Raw genomic sequence first — 14203 nt, 5'->3', positions numbered from 1 at the left:
CTTCCAATCGGAGGCGGTGCAGCCTCCACACCACACAGAGAGTCAGCTTGTCAGAATGCTCTCTATGGTGCTCCTGTAGAACGTCCTCATGATGGGTGGGGGCAGGTGGGCTCTCCTCATCCTCCGCAGGAAGTACAAGCGCTTCTGTGCCCTCTTGATCAGTGCCGTAGTGTTCATAGTCCAGGTGAGGTCTTCTGTGATGTGGACCCCCAGGAATTTGGTGCTGCTGACCACCTCCACAGCTGAGCTGTTGATGATCAGTGGAGCGTGGTGAGGCTGTTTTTTCCTGAAGTCGACGATGATCTCCTTCATCTTCTCCACATTCAGGATCAGGCTGTTGTCTCTGCACCAGCCCACCAGCTGCTCCACCTCCTCTCTGTAGTCCAGGTCGTTGTTGTCTCTGATGAGCCCCACCACCGTTGTGTCGTCTGCGAACTTCACGATGTGATTGGTGGTGAACCTGGGGACGCAGTCGTGTGTCATCAGGGTGAACAGCAGGGGGCTCAGGACGCAGCCCTGAGGGGAGCCTGTGCTGAGGGTGATGACATCAGAGGTGTTCTGTCCGACCCGGACTGACTGAGGTCTGTTGGTGAGGAAGTCTAGCAGCCAGTTGCGAAGGGGGGTGTTGAAGCCCAGGTGTTCCAATTTTCCTACTAGATGCTGTGGGATGATGGTGTTTAACGCTGAGCTGAAGTCCAGGAACAGCATCCGAACATGGGTGTTCTTCTCCTCCAGGTGAGCCAGGCTCAGGTGAAGAACGGAGGAGATGGCGTCCTGAGTGGAGCGGTTTTGCCGGTCGGCAAACTGGAACGGGTCAAATAATGGGGGGAGTCTGGAAACGATGTGATCTTTAAGCAGCCTTTCGAAGCACTTCATCATGACCGGAGTCAGTGCAACAGGCCGGTAATCATTCAATGAGGTGATTTGAGGTTTCTTCGGCACCGGAATGATGGAGGCAGTCTTAAAGCACGCTGGCACTGTGGCTTGGCCCAGCGAGGTGTTAAAAATGTCTGTGATGACCCCAGCCAGCTGACTTGCACATTCCCTGAACACACGCCCAGGAATGTTGTCGGGGCCAGGGGCCTTACGGGGGTTGACTCTCCTCAGGGTCTTCAACACATCGGCGGAGTCAAGGCAGAGTACCTCCTCTTCCTGATGGGGGACAGTTTTAACTGCTGGAGTGCCGTTTAGTGCCTCGAACCTCCCAAAGAAGTTATTTAGACCATTTAGAAAGTCAGCATCAACTTCACCCACCGGGGGTGGAGGGTGAGTTGTAGTCTGTAATCGCCCGTATGCCTTGCCACATACTCCTGGTGTTGTTGGCGTCGTGGAAACGATCCTGAATTTTTCGACTGTGGTCTCGCTTCGCTACCCTGATGGCACGGTTCAAGTTGGCTCTCGCTGTCCTCAGTGTCTCCTTGTCGCCAGACTTGAAGGCAGAGTTCCGCGCTCGTAGCGTTTGACGCACCTCCTCAGTCATCCAGGGTCGTTGGTTGCCCCGGGTGATGGTATTCTTAGTGGTGCTGACGTCCTCGGTGCATTTGTTGACGTAGGCTGACACAGTCATGGCACACGCATGTCAAATCTACATCGGGGAAACTGGGAGGGAGGGAGGGAGGGAGGGAGGGCGGGAGGGAGGGAGGCAAGCAGGGAGGCAGGCAGGCAGGGAGGCAGGCAGGGAGGCAGGCAGGGAAGCAGGCAGGGAGGAAGGCAGTGTCTGTCTGTTGAGGTTTTCACCTTGTTCTTCTCCTGCTGAAGTTCTAACTGGACGTCCATCAGTTTGGCTCTCAGCTCGTCATTGGCGGCCTGAAAGGCGTCCGTTCGCTCCGCCTTGACCCGCCCTGCCGGAGCTCGTTTGGACATCTCTTACTCGAGTCTCGCCCGGTCGTCAGTCAGAGATCACAACATTTGTACCTGGAGAGCACAAACGCAGCGCTGTTTTCCACTGGCTTCGGACTCAACTTCAATCGGTACCGTAACGTACAACATCATAAACATAGATCTAGCTTGACTTATTCATTGAATAAATGCATTTGGTTCTTCAAAACTGCATCACGCAACATAGCGTGACCGAGACGGCCGTTATCCACCTGCGTGAAGTTATTTGGTGAAATGAATGAGATGTTTAAGACACCATCGTTCTGTCTCTATGTAGATGAAGGGAAATAATCGATTGCTGAAGGTCCAAAGGTGTTGTGATAAACAAATAAACATATTAGTGATTAGTGACATATTTGTGATAAACATATTAGGTAGGATAATCACATATGTTAACTTGACTGCCCACACTGTATTTATTCATGGTTATTTGTTAAATCGAGTACTGTTAGACATGAAATAGGAAGTGTTTAACATAAATGGACGACGAAAGGGGTACTCACCATTGTAGCTCCTGCTGGTCAATGATACGAGCCTCTTCTTGCAGTGGAAAACATAGAGCCAACAAACACCGTGGAACCTAAAGGAAGGAAATTAAACATTAACATTTAGCCTCAACCAACATTCACAGATACAACGCAACGCAAACTACACAAACGTAAATCTTTTTAAACACAATGAGTTGTACTTACCGTGTACGCTCTAGACGGTCCACTTGCAAGCAGAAAATAAAGATATTTCTGTTGATAATCGTCGTGTTTGTATCCGTTGTCTCGCTCAAGGCCATTGCGCCCACAGATTTGAATTTTGGCGAGAGTTCAGCCTATTGACGTCATTTCCGCGGTGTAATACCCGCATATCTGAAACGGCAAAGTTAAGAGTAGAGTTAAATAAAGTTTTTAATCAACGCAATAATTTACAAACGTTGACCAGTCGAAATAATCGTCGAAATTTGGCGTCTGTGGCTGGAAGCAGACGCCGAGTTCGACGTTCCTCCCAAATGCCACACTCCCTCGCTTTTCAGGGCTACAAAAAAACATATTTTTCAAAACAATGAGTCGTAATTACCTTGTACGCTCTAGACGGTCAAGTTGCAAGCTGAAAACAAAAATATTTGTCTTGTTAGTCGTCGTGTTACTAACCGCTGTGTCTTGTTTGCCAGCATTGCCGCTTTCCTACTTTCTGTTGCAAGCCACGCCCACGGATTATAATTTTGCCGTGAGTTCCGCCTATTGACGTCATGTCCGCGTCGCATGACTGCGACGTAATATTATCTAAAACTGTTTGTGCGGCATGGTGTTGTTCTGTGCGGTATTGTGTTATTCTGTGCGGCGTCGTGTTGTTCTGTGCGGCGTAGTGTTGTTCAGTGCGGCGTCGTGTTGTTCAGTGCGGCATGTTGTTGTTCAGTGCGGCATGTTGTTGTTCAGTGCGGCATGGTGTTGTTCAGTGCGGCATGGTGTTGTTAAGTGCGGCATGGTGTTGTTCAGTGCGGCATGGTGTTGTTCAGTGCGGCATGGTGTTGTTCAGTGCGGGATGGTGTTGTTCAGTGCGGCATGGTGTTGTTCAGTGCGGCATGGTGTTGTTCAGTGCGGCATGGTGTTGTTCAGTGCGGCATGGTGTTGTTCAGTGCGGCATGGTGTTGTTCAGTGCGGCATAATATTGTTCAGTGTGGCGTAATGTTGTTCAGTGGGGCATGGTGTTGTTCAGTGCGGCATGGTGTTGTTCAGTGCTGCATGGTGTTTTTCAGTGCGGCATGATGTTGTTCAGTGCGGCATAATGTTGTTCAGTGCGGTAAATTGTTGTTCAGTGGGGCATAATGTTGTTCAGTGCGGCATGGTGTTGTTTAGTGCGGGATGGTGTTCAGTGCGGCATGGTGTTGTTCAGTGCGGCATGGTGTTGTTCAGTGCGGCATGGTGTTGTTCAGTGCGGCATGGTGTTGTTCAGTGCGGCATGGTGTTGTTCAGTGCGGCATAATGTTGTTCAGTGCGGCATAATGTTGTTCAGTGCGGTATAATGTTGTTCAGTGCTGCATGGTGTTGTTCAGTGCTGCATGGTGTAGTTCAGTGCGGCATGGTGTAGTTCAGTGCGGCATGGTGTTGTTCAGTGCGGCATGGTGTTGTTCAGTGCGGAATGGTGTTGTTCAGTGCGGGATGGTGTTGTTCAGTGCGGGATGGTGTTGTTCAGTGCGGGATGGTGTTGTTCAGTGTGGGATGGTGTTGTTCAGTTTGGCATGGTGTTGTTCAGTGCGGCATGGTGTTGTTCAGTGCGGCATGGTGTTGTTCAGTGCGGGATGGTGTTGTTCAGTGCGGGATGGTGTTATTCAGTGCGGGATGGTGTTGTTCAGTGCGGGATGGTGTTGTTCAGTGCGGCATGGTGTTGTTCAGTGCGGCATGGTGTTGTTCGGCATGGTGTTGTTCAGTGCGGCATGGTGTTGTTCAGTGCGGCATGGTGTTGTTCAGTGCGGGATGGTGTTCAGTGCGGGATGGTGTTGTTCAGTGCGGGATGGTGTTGTTCAGTGCGGCATGGTGTTGTTCAGTGCGGCATGGTGTTGTTCAGTGCGGCATAATGTTGTTCAGTGCGGCATAGTTTTGTTCAGTGCGGCATGGTGTTGTTCAGTGCGGCATGGTGTTGTTCAGTGCGGCATGGTGTTGTTCAGTGCGGCATGGTGTTGTTCAGTGCGGCATGGTGTTGTTCAGTGCGGCATGGTGTTGTTCAGTGCGGCATGGTGTTGTTCAGTGCGGCATGGTGTTGTTCAGTGCGGCGTCGTGTTGTTCAGTGCAGCATGGTGTTGTTCAGTGCGGAATGGTGTTGTTCAGTGCGGCATGGTGTTGTTCAGTGCGGCATGGTGTTAAGTGCGGCATGGTGTTGTTCAGTGCGGCGTAATGTTGTTCAGTGTGGCGTAATGTTGTTCAGTGGGGCATGGTGTTGTTCAGTGCGGCATGGTGTTGTTCAGTGCGGCATGGTGTTGTTCAGTGCGGCATGGTGGTGTTCAGTGCGGCATGGTGCTGTTCAGTGCGGCATGGTGTTGTTCAGTGCGGCATGGTGTTGTTCAGTGCGGCATGGTGGTGTTCAGTGTGGCATGGTGTTGTTCAGTGCGGCATGGTGTTGTTCAGTGCGGCATGGTGTTGTTCAGTGCGGCATGGTGTTGTTCAGTGCGGCATGGTGTTGTTCAGTGCGGCATGGTGTTGTTCAGTGCGGCATGGTGTTTTTCAGTGCGGCATAATGTTGTTCAGTGCGGCATAATGTTGTTCAGTGCGGCATAATGTTGTTCAGTGCGGCATAATGTTGTTCAGTGCGGCATAATGTTGTTCAGTGCGGGATGGTGTTGTTCAGTGCTGCATGGTGTTGTTCAGTGCGGCATGGTGTTGTTCAGTGCGGCATGGTGTTGTTCAGTGCGGCATGGTGTTGTTCAGTGCGGCATGGTGTTGTTCAGTGCGGGATGGTGTTGTTCAGTGCGGGATGGTGTTGTTCAGTGCGGCATGGTGTTCAGTGCGGCATAATGTTGTTCAGTGCGGCATAATGTTGTTCAGTGCGGCATAATGTTGTTCAGTGCGGCATGGTGTTGTTCAGTGCGGCATAATGTTGTTCAGTGCGGCATAATGTTGTTCAGTGCGGCACCTAGCACCTAGAAGGTAAATAAATAGGAAGGAAGGACTCACCGGTGACGTCGTCGCCCACGTCCAAGCGTTGTACTTTGTATTTTCATCCTTCTGACAGTGGAAAACATATAGCCAACAAACACCGTGGAACCTAAACGAATGAAAGAAAACTATCATTTGGCCACAACCAACATTCACAGATACAACACAATGTGACGTGCGGTGTTGAGGTTAAAGGTTGAGTGAAGGGCCCTCGTTTTAAACTACTTTTTTGAAAAGGAGTGGGAACAAGTAAGACGTATTTAATTTATTTATTGGGAAGTAGTAAGACTTATTAAATTTATTTAATCTACTTTTCTTCCCAGGCAAAATTTGACGTGCTGCAATTCCAAATTTCCAAAGTGAATGAAGGAATGAAATCCTTTAAATTATGATTTTGTATAAATACTAGGCATAAACACAAAATCTACGGCACAAAATGGGCAGACTTTACTTGTTTGAAAAGGACTGGTTACAAGACAGACTTTTTTAATTTATTTAATGGGAAGAAGACTTATTTAGTTTAATTGATCTATTTTTGTTCCCTGGCAAAATTCGATTTGCTGCAATTCCAAATTTCCAAAGTGAATGAAGGAATGAAGTCGTTTAAATTATGATTTTGTATAAATACTAGGCATAGACACAAAATCTACGGCACAAAACGGGCAGACTTTACTTGTTTGAAGAGGACTGGTTGCAAGACAGACTTTTCTGATTTATTTAATGGGAAGAAGACTTATTTAGTTTATTTAATCTCTTTTTGTTGCCTGGCAAAATTGGATTTGCTGAAATTGTATTTTGCCAAATCTTGACTTGAGACCTGATAGGAAGTATTAAACGCTCAGTTAAATCGATACAAGTTGGTAATAAGAGCGAGTAATGTTGGTTGAAGCGATGAATGAAGGTTAACAGCAATTTAAATTATGACTTTGTATAAATACTAGATATTAACAGAACATCTACTGCGCAAAATGGGCAGAGTTTACTTGTTTGAGAAGGAGTGGCTTATTTAAGTCTAAGATTTATTTAATCTGTTTGTTCCCAGGCAAAATTGGATGTGATGCAATTCCAAATTTCACCACATGATGGTGCCAAATTTTGACTTCATAGGACATATTCAACACTTAACTATTATGTTCAAGGTAATCAGATTTGTTTATTATTCTAATGGCCTTTTCAAAACTATTCTGGATTACTACTTTGGATCTATTCTACATTACTTGGCAACAACATACTCTGTAACAGATTAGGCAGTATAATCACATATGTTAACTTGAGAGTGCCCACACTCAATCTACTTATCGTGATGTGTTAAATCAATTACTGTTAGACATTATTATTCTGATAATCTACCAAATCTTTGAATTGAAGAATTTGTGATTTAATTAATAGCTTGTTGTTATGTTCAGGGTAATCAGACTTGTATATAATTCTAATGGCCTTCTTTTGAAAACTATTCTGAATTACAACTTTGGATCTTATATTACTTTGCAACAATATACTCGGTGACAGATTAGGCAGTATAATCACATATGTTAACTTCAGTGCCCACACTGTATTTATTTATGGTTATTTGTTAAATCAAGTACTGTTAGACATGAAATAGGAAGTGTTTAACATAAATGTTATGGCTACTCACCGTTGTAGCTCGCTCCTGGTCAATGATACGAGCCTCTTCTTGCAGTGGAAAACTTGCAGCCAACAAACACCGTGGAACCTAAAGGAATGAAATTAAACATTAACATTTCGCCTGGACCAATATTCACACGTGTTAGGGTTTTCCAGGTTATCTTTATCATAGGATTATGTTGGAATGCAACAGGTAATAAATACCTTACCTTGTCCTCCTTATCACAAGATCGTAAAACATCCCCTGAGATGTTTAGACTAGAGGACAAGGGCTTTCTATTCAGCCCACTCATACCCCCACTCTGTTCCTCCTAATAAATATGCCCTTGCAGGAAGGAGACCTTTCAGACTTCATTCGATAATCGCTGTTCAGACAGCGACGAATGGACTCTCCACCTGCAGGTGTCTAAAAGAACTTGCTTGTCTTCTGTTTGGTTCTTGCAAAATAAGTTGGAGTGAGCAAATCTCTAACATTTTGGTGCCGAAACCCGGGATCCTCATACCCACCATCTGACCGGCGAAGGAGGACGTGCTGCATTGTCGACAAGCCAGCGTCCATTAGGAGGACCTGGAAAAGAAAGTCCTGGGAAGAGAATTCTTCGCTGGGCCAGCATCTTAGGTCTGCCTTCGTCTGACAGAGGTGGATTGACGGGATCCGGCGGTGCAACGAACCAGGGGACAAGTAAGTTAAAGCGCTAAAGATACGGCTTTGGTTTGTCCGGGCTATGAGATTCGGCTTTGGTTTGTCCGAGCTATGAGATTCGGCTTTGGTTTGTCCGAGCTATGAGATTCGGCTTTGGTTTGTCCGAGCTATGAGATTCGGCTTTGGTTTGTCCGAGCTATGAGATTCGGCTTTGGTTTATCCGAGCTATGAGATACGGCTTTGGTTTGTCCGAGCCATGAGGCCTAAAAAAGCGCTGGAGTTAGTGTGATTGAGTGTGTGACTGGTAGGATAAATTGACTAAAAAGCAGTTCTAGCGTTGATCCATGGCAATAAAACAGGCTAGTAATTTGTTGAAAGGTCAATTTAAACCTGCATTGAGGATCCTCAAAGAAAAAAAAAAAAAATTGAAAAAAAATTGTAAAACCTTAAGCGACTAAAATTAAGATGGGAAATAAGAACGGTAAATCTCTTGCTCTGCTCTTCTTTAAAACGAGAAGTTCATGGCAAGTAGATTTCTTAATTGTATGCAATGCATGCTGAAGTGGAAGAAAATGTATGGAGTACAAGGAAATTTGACAAAGAATTCAGGGTGCATAGTGGCATCCCATTCAATGATACAGCTGAGAGTGCTTATCAACAACAGCTTAAAAATGCGCTCCTCACTAATTTCCGCCCTGAAATGGGCAGTTGGGTGAGGAAACACTTCGTGGAAGCGGACACTGCTTGGTTTACAAAAAACATGCAGTGGCCCGGAGACGCTGATAAAGGGATTGAGAAAGGCAAAAGTTCTGATGTATTTCATCTAGATGATGATAATGATCTAAATGAAGATACAACGATCTTCTTCCAAAGTTCCCAAAGGGGCAGAGGAAGAGTTAGATACCAACAAGGTCGCAGGCCGCCATATAATTCAAAACCCCCACGAGATTCTGAACTGTGGGGGACGAGGACACTTCGCACGAGAGTGTCGTTTTGCAAAACAATATCAATCAAAGGGTGGAGGAAGGAGCAGAGAAAAAGCCAAATTTTTAGCATGACAAGCTTCCTCCTCTTTGACCGCTTATGCTCATACAGAGAAAGAAAGAATAGATGCCCATATGACAGCAAAACATGTCATTGTCAGATTATTAGAATTTTTTTTAGATTATTAGAAATCCTGTCCATCCAAGAAGTATGACAATGCTGTTTGTATGCCCAAATTACAAATGACTAGAGCTCAAATTGTGTTACACTGAAGTTAAAATATGCAAATCAAGTGGTAAAGGAATGCAACTTGCTTCTAGAAGATAAATAAAATTAGAATGTGCTGTCCTCGTGTGCATGGGAGGGACCAGCTCATGATCGACCACAGGAAATGGCCAGCCTGTGACGAATCATTGTTGCTGGGAACTACCTTTTGCATGCGAGAGCTGTGCATGCGTGTGCGTATATGTTAAAATGATGAACATTGGCTAAAGTTTTAGTATAAAAAAATGTTGCTAGACTGTGGTCTATCCAATTTGCACCGCAGAACAGAAATGATTTTGAAAGATAAAAATGAGAGGAAAAAGAGAGAAATCTGTTTGCGAGCAGAAACTAATCCACACTAGTGCATGTTAGTGTCAAGCCCTCATGAGAAATTCGGAGTTAACAAAACAACGGAACATGCTTTCAGGAATTGGAAGAAGCTAAATTGTGAATTTAAGATTTTGCAATGCTACATTTAATAGGAATAATTGATTGATTGTGTTATAAGATTATACAAAATTCTAAATGCAAGCTAAATCTGAGAGATTGAGTTCTTCAAATTTAAAAACAAAGGAAAAAATCAGATTAATTTGCCAGTTGGTTGTTTTAGTTAAGTCTTTTTTGAATTGGTGGATTGCTCTACCAGGAAACCTAAGTTGGAAATGATATATGAATGTTGTGTGGTGAGCTTGGATGAATTGGGACCAATGTGATAGAAAGACTCCTTTTTGGAGACTGCGTGTGAGATGCAAATGAACATTGATGAATGATAGCCTGAATGAAAAGAAATTACAGGTTGAATGGTTGAAGTTGTTGGCGACTACTATAGAAAATTAGTAGAGCGACTTTGATGAAAGAGTGATTTTGAGCAGGTTGAATGTTAGAAAGAAACACGTAGCTTTTGGATTGATAATTAACTAGAAAAAAAACTGGAGAACCAGTAACACATGTAGAAGATGTGTGAACTGAGAAATTGAGAAGCGTTTTGGAAAGAAAGTCAAATTAAATGATGATGGAATCGTATGTAGTAAAGAACGCATTCTCCCAAAAAGTTTGTCAAGGTGTGAGGCATGGGCGTTGCCAAGCCTCAGAAGGGGGGGAGTGAGTAGGACTAGGACAGATAGTGGAAGATAGTAATAATACAACACTTTATGACAATGAATTTTCGAATACATTTGGTGTTATATTGTGGTAAATTTTTTGTTCTGGTGTAGATAGTTTAGCAACACGAGAGATTTAGAGGTTCAAAAGAAAGACAGTTAAAAGAAAACATTTTTGATTTGGACAATTGCAGGCTAACAGGAACATGGGAAAGATAAGAACTACGAGGTGGGATCCAATTTCATTGGGGAGATTGAGAATTCACAGCACCATACTCTAAGTCACATTTTTGAGCAAGCATGACAATAACATGTGAGAGGTCAAGACATACAGATCAGGGCTTGATGTGGAAAGCAGACCTCGATGAGTTGATTTTCAATAATGATACTGAAGACAACATACTGTCCGATTAAATTGGAACTATAGATAAAATGTAGCTCAAAAATAGGATGAGTTGCAGGATTTACGATATAAAAACGAGACCGCTGTTATTAGGAGAATTTGAAGTTTGGTAAATAAATGTTACCAGCAAATTGATGGAAGCAGCTACATTTGGAAATAGTCTTACAAGTGTTCAAACCAGCCTGTCATTCTCAGTGTCAGGGCCCCTGAAACCCAATCCAAGACTTCGCCTGCAGCCGTGAACAACCACAAAATGGTGCCTGGCTCTGAAGCACCTTTGACCTTTGGCGAAGGACAAGAAAAGACTGCTGTTGTGCTTGGAGGAGGACAAGTACACTCCGGAGGAAATACAACATCCTCGGGGACGGAAAAGACAGTGAAAAGCGGAGGAACTCACAATGATGAAAATTGACTCATTTGAACAATGGACTCATTCAAGAGTGATGGATGGGGTCGCTCTGAAGCAACAACAAAAGAACACCAACTTGATAGGGTGAAGTGCGGCAAAAAGATATGGACTTGGAGTGTCTGACAACCAAATCGCACTCCTTGCTACGGCGTTCCCAAATTTGGTGAAGCTTGGTTCAAAGTGGAAGGGAGGTTCATTGTGCACTGAGTTTGACAGAACTGAGGAGATTTGATAAATAAATAAATAAAAATTTGAAAAATACGTAGGGCTACAGATTATGATCAGAGATTGAACGGATTTGGATAAAACAAATAGGCTAAAACGGTAGGAAACAAGAGCAAGATCTTATATTTTGGCTCATCAAGCTTAAGACGTAGAGGTCGAGTTCTATAAATTTTAGAACAGGACATTTGGCAGTCAGGAGGAAGCTAGGTTGCTCAATGTACCTACTCAATACAATAGTAAGTTTTTTGCACCACAGTGGAGGTTGGATGGTCAGAAAGTTAGGTACGTTCAATTTTTGACATTCACACAATCATGCATAGGAGTCACAAGGCAACAGTTAACAAGACAATGACTGCAATAGGGGCCACCTACGACTGCACCGACATGGAAAAGTAGAAGTGAGAGAGCAGAGTATGGGATTATATGCTAAAACGTCTGCTATACAGTTACCGATAGGAGATTCTATCAAGAGAAGCTACATGAGAGATGGATTAGAATCTCTTTGTCTGCGTGGGTGCGTGTGCGTGTGTGTGTGTGTGTGCTCACACCCTGTGTGGATGCGAGCGTGTGAGGAGAAAGAAGGCATGGGTAAGACAATCTCTTTTAAACCAGGAGGCAATAAATGGGAACGCCCCTGTCATAAATAGTTTTTGGTTAAAGGGAATCATTAGGAAGTGTTCAAACTCTTCCCGCAAACATTCCTATTTGCCAGTTAAATGGGCACTACAATTGACTACGAGAGTTGCAAACAACAGATGAAGAGCAGTCCTTGGCAGATTATATGATCAGGACGCTCAAACTGTGTCAAAGACAAATTTACTGCCGCTTGATCTTTCCTCCTCACAGGTCGACAACCCCATCAATCCAGGAGACTGGGTCTACATCGAGGTCATTAAAGGAAGGAACTGGGCCAGCCACGACGGGAGGGACCATTCCAAGTCTTGCTGACTACACATGTTGCACCCAAGGTTGCAGGATCCACAAATGCATTAACGATGACTGCTCTCCAGGAGGAAACTGGATGGGAGCTTTGGACATCACCGCTGTGTGCCAGGATGAGAGAGCCATTTTCAAGGTGTAAGGGCTCTACTACCAACATGGCTGCACCATCGGACGGGACCTACTTCATTCAGAAGTTCAGAGGCACTGCCTCACCTGCATCCTATGAGTGCACGTGCCTGTTCAGTACGGATCATGGTTTTGTGGTCACGAGAGTTGTCCGATGCTGCCTGCCAACTGGACACGAGTGTGTGCGCCAGTGTGTGTGACAGACCTCACCTACAGACTAGAACATCAGCAGCTGACGAAAATGCGAGCACATATACAACTTCTTAGACGTGACAGATGTGATAATGATAATGAGACGTGGATTGCGTAGATGCTGTTCTGTTGAGCATGTATTACGGAAACTTGTTGATTTGACCATCAAATATGCTTCGCAAGTAATGGATACGCTGATGTACTGTTTCTTTGTTTTTCTTTTTGTTTTTATTGATAGCATTCTGGTCGCCTTAAGGCAAAGGGACCGTGTAAGAATTTTCCTGCTAATAACATCTGGCCAGCAGGTTTTTCGCTTACACAATAAGTTTGATCTGGGGTATTAAGGTAATGCCTCATCTTCACTGGAAAGTGTTGCTATCATTGTTTGTTGTTTTTATTTTTCCTATTCTTCTTTCTTCATTATACATATATATGTGTTTTTTTCTTACTTGTCTTTGTTGTTTGGGGTAGCATAATCATATGATAAAACAGGAGGGAGATGTTAGGGTTTTCCAGGTTATCTTTATCATAGGATTATGTTGGAATGCAACAGGTAATAAATACCTTACCTTGTCCTCCTTATCACAAGATCGTAAAACATCCCCTGAGATGTTTAGACTAGAGGACAAGGGCTTTCTATTCAGCCCACTCATACCCCCACTCTGTTCCTCCTAATAAATATGCCCTTGCAGGAAGGAGACCTTTCAGACTTCATTCGATAATCGCTGTTCAGACAGCGACGAATGGACTCTCCACCTGCAGGTGTCTAAAAGAACTTGCTTGTCTTCTGTTTGGTTCTTGCAAAATAAGTTGGAGTGAGCAAATCTCTAACAACACGTACAACGCAACGCGGCTACACTTCTGCTAGCGCCTCAGCTACACGTTGCTATTACAAACGTAAATCTCTTTAAACACAATGAGTGTTACTTACCGTGTACGCTGTAGACGGTCCAGTTGCAAGCAGAAAATAAAGATATTTCTGTTGATATTCGTCGTTGCTCAGTGGCTCACGGCCATCGCGCCAACAGATTTGAATTTTGGTGGAAGTTCAGCCAATTACGTCATATCCGCGGCACATGACTGCGACGTAATACCCGCTTATCTGAAACGGCAGTTAAAAGTAGAGTTACATCAAGTTTTCTTTTTTAATCAACGCTATCATTTACAACCGTTGACCAGAAAGAATCGTCGAAATTCGACGTTCCCCCCAAACGCCACACTCACTCGCTTTTCAGGGCAACAAAAGTACTTCTTTTTAAAAACGATGAGTTGTACTTACCGTGTACGCTCTGGACGGTCCAGTTGCAAGCAGAAAATAAAAATATTTCTCTCGTTAGTCGTATGTTACCATCCGCTGTGTCTTTGTCAACATCGCCATTTTCCTACTTCCTGTTGCGAGCCACGCCCACGGATTTAAATTCTGGCGGAAGAGCCCGCCCATTGGCGTCGTTTTCGCGTATAGCAAATCCGATTGGTTGGGAAGGGGGCGCGGTTATGCAGCCGAGGGGTCCTGTGATCGGTGGGATGTAAAGTAGGCGTCGACGTCACGTCCGCGTCACGTGACCACGACGTGGCAGACGTCATATAGCAACCGCTGTTTTGTTTAGTAGACTTACAGTTGTTATGCATTGACATAATGGCGCACACTCCAAATAGATTTAAATAAATTAAATAATTCTTCTGCCCACTCCCTTTTAAACAAGTTAACTCTCCCCGCGGATTTGAATTCCTGGACTATGAACACTACGGCACTGGTCAAGAGGGCACAGA

At 44.5% G+C, this 14203-nt stretch overlaps 1 long non-coding RNA gene and 1 pseudogene across 1 annotated transcript; both read right to left on the bottom strand.

Annotated features, from left to right (window-relative positions):
- LOC125985993 (janus kinase and microtubule-interacting protein 3-like) overlaps window positions 1–1897 on the bottom strand; it is a 106128-nt pseudogene extending 104231 nt beyond the window's left edge.
- Window positions 1898–5537: 3640 nt separating this feature from the next.
- LOC137839647 (uncharacterized) lies at window positions 5538–13834 on the bottom strand. The gene is made up of 4 exons (XR_011085680.1): window positions 13713–13834; window positions 13365–13535; window positions 7156–7233; window positions 5538–5628 (listed from the first exon to the last, which is right to left on the bottom strand). It is a non-coding gene; the product is annotated as an uncharacterized lncRNA (long non-coding RNA).
- Between the last annotated feature and the right edge of the window lie 369 nt (window positions 13835–14203).

The sequence above is a fragment of the Syngnathus scovelli genome, chromosome 18 (assembly GCF_024217435.2).
Source record: "Syngnathus scovelli strain Florida chromosome 18, RoL_Ssco_1.2, whole genome shotgun sequence".
In the NCBI taxonomy this organism is placed as follows: Eukaryota; Metazoa; Chordata; class Actinopteri; order Syngnathiformes; family Syngnathidae; genus Syngnathus; species Syngnathus scovelli.
This window is presented reverse-complemented; position numbering and strand designations above follow the sequence as displayed.